This window comes from Cryptomeria japonica, chromosome 7 (genome assembly GCF_030272615.1).
Source record: "Cryptomeria japonica chromosome 7, Sugi_1.0, whole genome shotgun sequence".
Taxonomy (NCBI): Eukaryota; Viridiplantae; Streptophyta; class Pinopsida; order Cupressales; family Cupressaceae; genus Cryptomeria; species Cryptomeria japonica.
The window spans coordinates 171,436,468-171,446,929 of record NC_081411.1 but is presented as its reverse complement, the minus strand read 5'-3'; positions in this window follow the sequence as shown (position 1 = coordinate 171,446,929).

Here is a 10,462-nt window from a genome sequence, read left to right as displayed (position 1 = left end):
GCATATTTCAATTAATTTCATCTAATTCCAAATCATATTTCACCAAATCTGCATTTCGACGAATTCCAATAAATTTCATTTGCATTTTAGCATTCGAAAATGCAAATTCAAATCCAAATTGAAAATGAAAATCAAATTCAATTCCATAATCCTATAACACATGTTGAAATCTTAACTAATTGATCAAATCAGTTAAGTCTCCAATCTCCCCTTTTCACTCCTAATCACCTTTTCTGACTAATCAATGTAATCAGTCATCTCTTCAATGAACCCAATCAACTGTCTAATCTATTCAGTTCACTATCCAATCTATTTAGTTTACTACTCAATCAATTTAGTTAAAAAATCAATCAAATGAGTTAACAAATAAATCAACTTTGTTAATTGATAATCTAAATCATTTCACTCCCAACCAGATCTTGAGTTCAAAATCCCTCCCCATCTCTCATGAAAATCTATATAAATAACATCATTTTCTCAATTCAAGCTAGATCACGCTCTTCAAAATAATTGCCTTCATTATGCAGGAAAAACTAGTGCAATACATGAGAACCACCTACACCAGGAATTTGGAGAAGAACAATGTAAGCACAAATATGGAATAGGGAGTTTAAATTAGTTTAATTCTTCCATTTATTTCATTCATTCTATTGCATTATGTTTGATTTTAACTAGATTAGTTAAGGATTCATGATCGTCCTTATTTCCTAATTAGCTTAATTTACATTATTTCAAGCATGAAAATAATGGTAAACCCAATGTGCATTTACAGTGACTAAATTATCTTTTTTATTTTTGTGATTTGCAGGGTCATACAGCACAGAAAAATGGAATGCGCACTTGCTTACACAGAAATTTGTAATTGCACATATTAATGTGCAATTGATGTTATTTTGATTCACATTTTCTATTAGATTAATTCACACTTGATTTAACTAATGTGCAATTGTAGTCTCAACCCAGAATTTCAATTTTTATTCTCACCTTGGCTTTAAATAAATTTGCAAGATTAACCCATCAAACTTTTTCAATTCTAGAAAAGTTGATTTTTTGTGCATGAAATGTCTATAACTCCATGGAAAAAAGAGTAACCTTCCAAATTTCAGGTTCCAGGAGGAAAGAACATAGGAGGCAAAGAAGAACACATCAACAGTGGATAAAAGTAGGAAAGAGATTTCAAGATCTCGAAGAGACAATTGCCCTAGCTCAATATTATCACATTGTGCACAAATACCTAGACAGATTCAACATATTTGACGATATCGAGATCCTAGGAAACCTGGTAATAGATTTGGACCATGTCGACTAACTTCTTTCTTCTATCTTTTTCCTTTGTTTAAAATAATTTCCAAAACTGTCCAGTTTAAGTAATATGTAATTGCTTAGTCAAAAATTGGCAATTGCTTAGTGAGAAATTCACATTTGACTAGACATTAATTTCCATTTACCAATAGATTAGTTTGCAATTTCTCAGTAGTTAATTCGCATTTCCTAGGTAAGGTCAAAATGTTTTTTTCCTATTTTCTCTATCTTTTATGTCAATAATTAGCTCTATTTCTACAAACAGAGAGGTCAAAGTTGTAACCAAGAGGAAAAATTAGGCTAGAAAGCCTGCCATGTGCTAACTGTGATGCCCAAACTTAGAGGTGGTGGCCATAGGTGGCATCGCGGTGCATGTTTCAGCCCTCACAATGGAGGCCGTGGGTGGTGCCTTTGTGTGTGATGCTGCCCACACAGTGGGGATCGCGGGTGGCACCAATGTGTGTGCCACAACCCATACAATGGGACATGGCCCACAGTGTGTGTGTCGCGGCCCACACGGCGCGTGCCATAGCCCATACGATGTGTGTCGCGACCCATACAGGGGGTCATGATCCACAGAAATGTGTGTCGCAGCCCAGCTATGTGTGCTTCGGCCCACGGCTACCAATGCACCACATCCATAAAACAAAATATGCATTTCCCCCCTTTTTTTATTTATTTATTATTTTCTTAAGAGAAGTTAGGGCACAAAGGCATGATATATATATATACATATACATATACATATATACATATACATATACATATATATATACATATGTATATATATATATACATATATATATATATATACATATGTATATATATATGTATATGTATATGTATATATGTATATGTATATGTATATATGTATATATGTATATATGTATATATGTATATGTATATGTATAAATGTATAAATAAATATATTTTCTAGGAGAATAACCAGATTATTTTGTTTAGCAGATTCATGTTTTATTTTATATATGTAGAAACATTTATATTTTATAACAACATTATCAGAATGTAGAAACATACATCCCAAAACTATAATACTAGCTTAACCTTTTTTTTCAAAAATAGATTTATATAGTTGAAGGATTTTATCCTCTTCTAATGCTCCCATCTTATTGTTTACTCAGTTTTTACATTAGGAACAATCTCTCTACTCTCACTTGGGATTCTCATAGCTCTTTTAAGTTCTACAACTCTCTAAAATACTCATGCAACACTCTTCTTTAAGACTCAATGTCGACTTATCTTTCCCAAGCTTCTTAGGTGATATTTTTATTGTGTTATTGTGATATTTCATAATTTGAAATAAATTTAATTTTAGTGTCTGTGTTGAATGCTAGTGGACTGCATGTAACATTATACAAACATGGTTGCAAATTGGTAAGAGGAAACTTGGTGGTAGCAAGGGAGACAAGGAAGTGGGCTCTATTTAAGCTTGAAGCCATTACTATTGTAAAATCCACCAATGTAACTAAATATAAAAAATATTAATATGTTGTGGCACAATAGATTAGGTCACATTAGTGAGAATAGGTTAAAAAGCATTTTGAATAAAAATTTGATAGATCATTTTTTTCCATTTTGATGCAAGAGTTTTGAACTTTTTGAACATTATGTGGTTGGTAGACAAAATAAAAATCATTTCCTTCAATTAGTAATAAATCTAAGAGTAAATTGTAAATTATTCACTCGTGTTTTTGGACCAATGGATATCGAGTGAATTAGAAGATATAGATATTTTGTTTCCTTAATTGATAAAGTTTCTAGACACACGTGGTTATATTTAAAGTTTTTAATGAATAAATTACAAGATATAGATATTAAGGCCTTAGTTGAAAACAAAATAAATTAAAAAATTAAGGTTTTAAGAATTGATAATGGAAGGGAATATTGTTCTAAGAAATTTGATGAATTTTGTAAGAATGCATGAATTGTTAAATAAAATAATATTTTATATACTTAATAAATAGGAATGATAGAATGGATGAATTAGACAATAATAAAAAGATCTAGAAGTATGTTAACTGGTTCACATATTGATAAATGCTTCTGGGCAAAAGCTACAACAACTACTTGTTACCTATTAAATAGATCTCCCTGTAAGGCTCTTGAAACAACATGTTATGAATGATGTGTACATATTTAGGAAACCTTTTGTTTCACATTCAATGGTATTCGGCAATGAGGTTTACGTTCATGTGCCAAAGAAAAATGATCTAAGTTGGATCCAAAAGATAAAAAGTGTTTTTTCATAACATATGGTGATAATGTAAAATGATATAACTTATGGAATCCTACAACCACTAAAATTATCTTTTCTAGAGGTATGTTATTCAAGAAAATTAGAGTTATTATTTATCTTCAACAACCAAAAGAAAAAGAAAAGAATTTTTTTGAAAAAAAGAGTGCATTTTTAAATTAAGGAGAGAAGTGCACCTTGGAAAGATTGAAGAGATGGACATGAGGACAAGGAAGAAAAATATTGGCTTCTAGAATTAGTTACTAATAAAACTGACAAACAGGAAGAGGTTGAATAAGATCATTATTATCAAGATCCCCATACTCATATTCTCATATGATCGACTATTGACACACCTAACAACCTACGTTGTAATTACATGGCCAGTCAACATTTCAACAATCTCCAAGGTATTCAAACACTATTCATTTTGTAGAAAATGATTATAGGGAGCACACCCTTGACCCAAACAGAGATATTGGCTCGACAAGTAGAAGATATACAAAAGAAAATGACTAGCATGCAAAGACTTAATGACAAAAAGAGCTATACTATGGAGGATCTCTATCCTTTTCCTTTTGAAAGGACTTTATAACATAGTGACCACAATTACAGTGAATCCAAGGAGTCGAGATTGTGTTGTGATCACCCTAAGATACAAGGTTACATTACAAGGGGTACCATCAAACCCACCACCATGGACAAGCAATTACAATATGGTCGACCAACTAAAAAAGACTTCAGCCTAAATTTTGTTATTTGAGTTGCTTCGCATCTCACTGGCTCATAAGGTGGTCCTAGACAAAGCATTAAAAGAATATATTGCTGCTAGAGATATAGATGAGAATGCACTTCAATCCTTGGTTGGAAACTTGGCAGCTTCCAAATTAGCATTCAATAAGTAGGATGTACATATAGATAAGCCTATGCACAATGATCCTCTACACTTAGAAGCTCTTATTCACAGAAAGAAAGTTCAAAGAGTGCTCATAGATGGTGGATTTTGGATCAATGTATGCATCAACAAGAGGTGGTAATTCAATATTACCCCTATCTCTTATTCAAGTACTCAATGAAGCTTCTATCATAGAAGAAGAGCCAGCCATTCGGGATAATCTCCCATTCATCATCTATACAATTGACTATCCTCTATCTTCAATTGAAGAAATTGATGAATATGAATCAAATAGAGAAACACATGTAGAGAGTATAATTGATTCACATGATTATGAGTTTCTATCTACACACAGTTGAAGCACATTTTCATCTTTTAGAGCTTATGACAACCAACCAGTTGAAGATGATGGCATTGAATATAAATAAATACCAATCTTCCCACCATCAATCAAGTATGTTTGTGATAATAGAATCCACATGATCCTGGAATCAACTTCTCTTGTTGAAGGACAAGATCTTTGTCTCATGTATCCTCATTTAATAGACTGGGGTTGAGAAGGACAACCACAATTAGATTTATTTCAAAATGATCAAGCTATAGCTAAATTCTTGGGTGCAAGGGATGGACTTCCTTATGATGATCATAAAGTTGGCTTTCCCATTGATCTTGAGAGAATTACATACTTTGGAGAAGCAAGCTCCTCTTCCAATTCAGACGATGAAAATGAAGCAGAACATATGTTTCACAATAGATTGGACAACCTTCCCATAGACAAAGAGTAGTCAACATTACTAGTTGAAGAAACCAAAGAGATCAATATTGGAAATGTTGTGACTGTAAACAAGATACACCTCGCAAAATCTTTGAATCCAATCGAACAAAAACATTCATTCAATTTTTTACACAAAGGCCAATCAACTTTGCGTGGTCTTATTTTGATATGCCAGGGTTACACCCCAAGTTAGTCTTACATCATTTGCCATTACTTCATGGAGTAAAACCATACAAGTAAAAACTTACAAAGATGCATCCTCAAATAGCTTTGTTGGTAAAGATCAAATTGCAGAAATTTTTGGATGTGGGTTTCATTAGACCCATTACCCATAGACTATGTTGAATGGATCTCTAATCTAGTCCTAGTAACCAAGCATACTAGTGGTATCAAAATTTGCACTAACTTCAGAGATCTCAACAAAGCCTACCCAAAGTATGACTTTACACTCCCTAACATAGACATGATTGTGGATTTCACAGTTGGCAATAGAATGCTATCATTCATCGTAGGTTTTTATGGTTATAATCAGATCAAGATTGCACCAAAAGATCAGCATAAAACAACTTTCACTTGTCCATGGGGAACATATTGCTGGAACATGATTCCATTTAGCTTTAAAAATGTTGGTGCTACATATCAAAGGGTAATGACCACTTTATTTCATGACATGATACACAAAATCGTGGAAGGCTATGTAGATGATTTACTAGGTAAGTCCAAATCAAGGGATGGTCATCTGGATGTCCTGGCTAAAATATTTAATAGATTTGAACAATACAATGTCAGTCTCAATCCCAAAAAGTATATGTTTGGAGTAACATCTGGCAAACTCTTGTGGTTCATTGTATCAAACCGTGGCATAAAAATAGATCCAAAAAAGGTGAAAGTTATACTAGACATGTTGTCACCCACCACACTCAAGCAACTAAGAAGTCTTCAAGGGAGACTATAATCCATAAGATGCTTCATTGCACAATTGGCAAACAAGTGTCAACCATTTCAACATCTTTTGAAGAAAGGTGTCACGTTCAAATGTATAGAACAATACCAAGAGGCATTTCAAACACTAAAAAAAATTAAAGTCCAATTAGCCCTACTATATATTTATTGAAAGAGCATAAATAGTCAAAGGAGAATTTCAAGTTAAAGAATTATCAAAGATACATTTTTTAGGAGATTGGAAGCTATTGTGGTTGAGGTGGTTAATAAAAAGTCATATTATATTTTATTAAAGAAAAATCATTTTCTTAATTATTTATATTCTAAATATCAAAATGGTTAAATAACAACACAAATCTTAGATGATGATGAAATCCAAGCGTGAGTGATAATAGTAAAGGAGGTTGAGCCAAAGTCCAAAATGATGATAACTCTAAATCATGTCTTCAACTAAAACTCATCCAACAATGGTTTGAAACATAATATCACGAGATTAAATTTTTATTCATTCTATCATTAAGGTACACTTCTCTTACTTTAAATAAAATCACACTTTGCATCTTCAACAAATAATTAAATTCTCTCAACTTGCAATGTGTTGAAATATCAATTAAGCATTTTGAATTTTCATCTCAAATTTATAATTATGTTTGTCACTATTTTGTAATAGATTACAGGTCGTATGAGCAAATGTAAAACACAACTTATATGACAATAGGGACAATCATATGTTTTATATGATCTTAGAAATATATAAAATGTTTATCATGACAATAGATACATACAAATTTTTAGATACATATGTTTTAAATATCATAGCAGAAAACTAATTGTTTGATTCAACTAAATAGATATGTGAAGTCTATGTTGAGCAAACATATGTTTGATATGATTTTAGAAAAATATTTAATTTCAATGGTGGCAATAGATAGAACCATCACTTCCAGAAAACTGTTGGGTTGGTCAACAAAAATCCACCTCTCAGAGAAAGGTGCTCCAGGTTTATACATATATAGTCTACAAATATAGATATCTGGATTACGAAAAATTCTACAAAATAAAATTCAATCATACGACAATGTGGCACAAACATATAAAACAGGGTGGTGTTGAGGGAGAGTTTCCAATTGCCTCCATAAATTTCCTTCCCAATCATATTTCTCTATTCCTTTACTTGTAAATGCAATTAGTCATCCAAAGGCATACATAACATCGCGGCAAGAATTAGGAATAGACATATTTATTGTTGTCCATGCTCTTGTGGTGGGATCAAATCTTTGACATCTATTAATATCAATGACATAAAACATTCCTTCAATAAAAACACCCCTACAGCTATACATTCCCTGGTGCATCTTAGGAAGAAGCTCCCACTTGTCTTCATCTACTTTATAAACTGTTGCTTCACAAATTTCATTGAGTCCAGGTGAGGCACAACATGCAAACTCTAGGTTTGCAGGTCTGGGGGTGGGAAATTCAGCGACATGCTTCCATATACTAGGTAAAAAATCATATACGAAAAAGAATGGAGTTAAATGGCATGACTGGCCTAGCACAACAATCTTATGATTCACATTTATAATCTTAAGTATTTCATTTTAAGTTGATCGACTCATAGTATTATCAACATGAGTGATTTCAGAGAAATTTTTAGTATTTCATGAAATATAAAATTATGAACATTTGTTATATGAAATGAGTGCTAAATGAATTATTCATGCTATGAAAGAATGGTCCATCTAAACCAATACTCAAGAAGGAAATAGTCTATTGTTCAATAGTTTACTAAGTTTGGAATAAAGTTGAACTTTGAGTTTTTGAATTTATATTTGAGAGTGAAGTTCTTAGAACACCAATTCAACATAAATTTAATTTTCTACTACATTCTGTGCAAAATATTAAAGTTTCTTATGCCCTAGATAGGACATAGGTAGAGAAGATAGCAAAACTTTTACTTAATAACTAGAGTATCAAATAATTAAAGAAAGATATTTTCTAATCATAAAATTTTTTCATAACATTAGAAGATAATCCAGTAAATCAGCAAGGTAATCTCGTCAAAGTTCACAGTGAGATCACATTAAGTCTTTCAGAAATACAATATGTTTTTACAACTTATAAACAAATTACAAATATACAGAACACATTACAAATATACTAATATAAGGAACTTGTGTGAACAAAAATTGCTTCTACCATTTTACAATTCTTATAAAGTTGTGTGTATATATAAAGTCATTCATTACTACGGTCAAACTATAATATTTGGAATTAAGTTTATTAGACTATTTAGGGGACAAGTAAGTTTATAAGTCTATTTAGGGTACAAGTAAGTAGTGGAAATAAGGCTTCATGTGGATTACCATGTGGGTTTAGATCAACATCCACAAGCACTGCCATGTAAGAAAACTAGTTCTCTATAAAAATTAATTCTTTCTATCCTCAATGAAGACGACCCGTTATGTGTCAATGATGATTCATCCAAGGTATCTGAAACTTGGTTGTTTGGATGGATGACTTTTTATGGGGTGGATCAACCATGACAAGTGGCATGACACGTTGGTGGTAGTGGTTGGTTTTGTTGTATGGCAGCTCAATAGATTGGTGCATACACCTATGTGAATATATATAGTAAGTCATTCATTACTATGGTCATACTGCAATATTTGAAAATAAGCTTATTAGTCTATTTAGGAGAGAGGGGTTGGTAGTGGTGGATCCTATGTTCGAGGATCCACATGGAGCACCACATAGGTCTAGATCAATATCCACGAGCATTGCTAGGTAGGAAAACTAGTTCTCTAAATAAAAAAATCTTTTTTATCCTTCATGGAGGAGACCTACCATGTGTGAAATGGAAATTCATACAAGGTGTCCAAACCTTTTCCATTTGGATGTATGAACATTCATGGGGCAGCTCAACCATGACAAGTGGCATAGAACTTTGGTGGTAGTGGCTAATTTTTCTGCATGTCGGTCAAACAATCTACCACCCTCTATGCTCGACAATGCAAATTAAACATGTTTTGCCTCCTCACTCCATTCCAACTAGCCACATTAACTATGTGTCTCATTGCATTTACTTGATCTATTTAGTGTGCACTATCCAACAATGGGTCCATTAAATGTTTCATTTTATTGCACATCATTCCCACTTTCCCTCCCTTCTTTCACACATATTATGGATTGTTTGTGACCTTTGCCTCTGGAACATGTTCAACTCAGGTCATTGAAAATCCTATTCTCACACCAGAAGATGTTTAGCTCTATCACTAGTCCATTTAGGTCAAGATTTTTATGGTGAATCATCGGAATTCTGACCAAATTTTGTTGCACTACCGATAATAAAAGTCGTCGAAAACTTCGCATCAGAAGTTCCAACTATCCTTGTGGTCATCGCAATTCTGACATCACCTCCAACCTTTTCAATGGCCACCATGGATTCTCATACCCCAAAAGAATACCATCGCGATCTCGGCCTATCATCGGAATTCTGACTCCAAAGGATAAAATTCTGATAGAGGAGCGTCGTCGATTGCACAGCATCCTTGTCGGGCATTTCATTAGTTCTCGTCAGAATTCTGACAGTGAGAGATGATGTGGGTCAAACAGCTTTTCCCTCAGTGAATGAAAGCATTGAATGAGTTCTATTTTTAAAAATTGCATTAAACATTTTAATTTATTTGATTCAGTGTTATTTGCAAAAAATGATTATCAATGATGTTTCCTTTCTCCAAGAATTGTCTAGGATCTTTCCGTTAGATAATATGTAACATCGAATGACTAAAATTTTTCTTTACAAATGCTTATTTAATTTAATTATTATCTAAGCATGAACTAAAATTTATATCTGTATGGAAGCAGAACATACAAGTTGAAGAGTCATGTGCAAGAAAAATTCCTAAAACAAAGCAAGCAGGCATTATCTTGAACGACATGGAAATAAGCTCATCAGCTGCCTAGAAGAGAGCAATTGGAGAATGGAAGATGAAAGTGTTTAAGGGTGATAAATAGATAGATAGTATGCAATACAAACAAACAATGTCTGGAGTGTCTGATGTGATGTCTCTAATTTATGTCTAGAGGGACTAACTGGTTTTGGAGTTCCTGCGAAACCTATTGGGCCACGCTTGGAGGAAATCAATGTTTTCATGCAAGGAGCACCTTTTTTCTATTATGAGAATGATACTTTTGCATCGAGGGATATTTGGAAGTCAATATCCAAACATTTCTATAGTGTGGAACAAGAGTTGGTGGACTCGAAGTATAATTGTCAGCTTTCAGAAGACCAAGA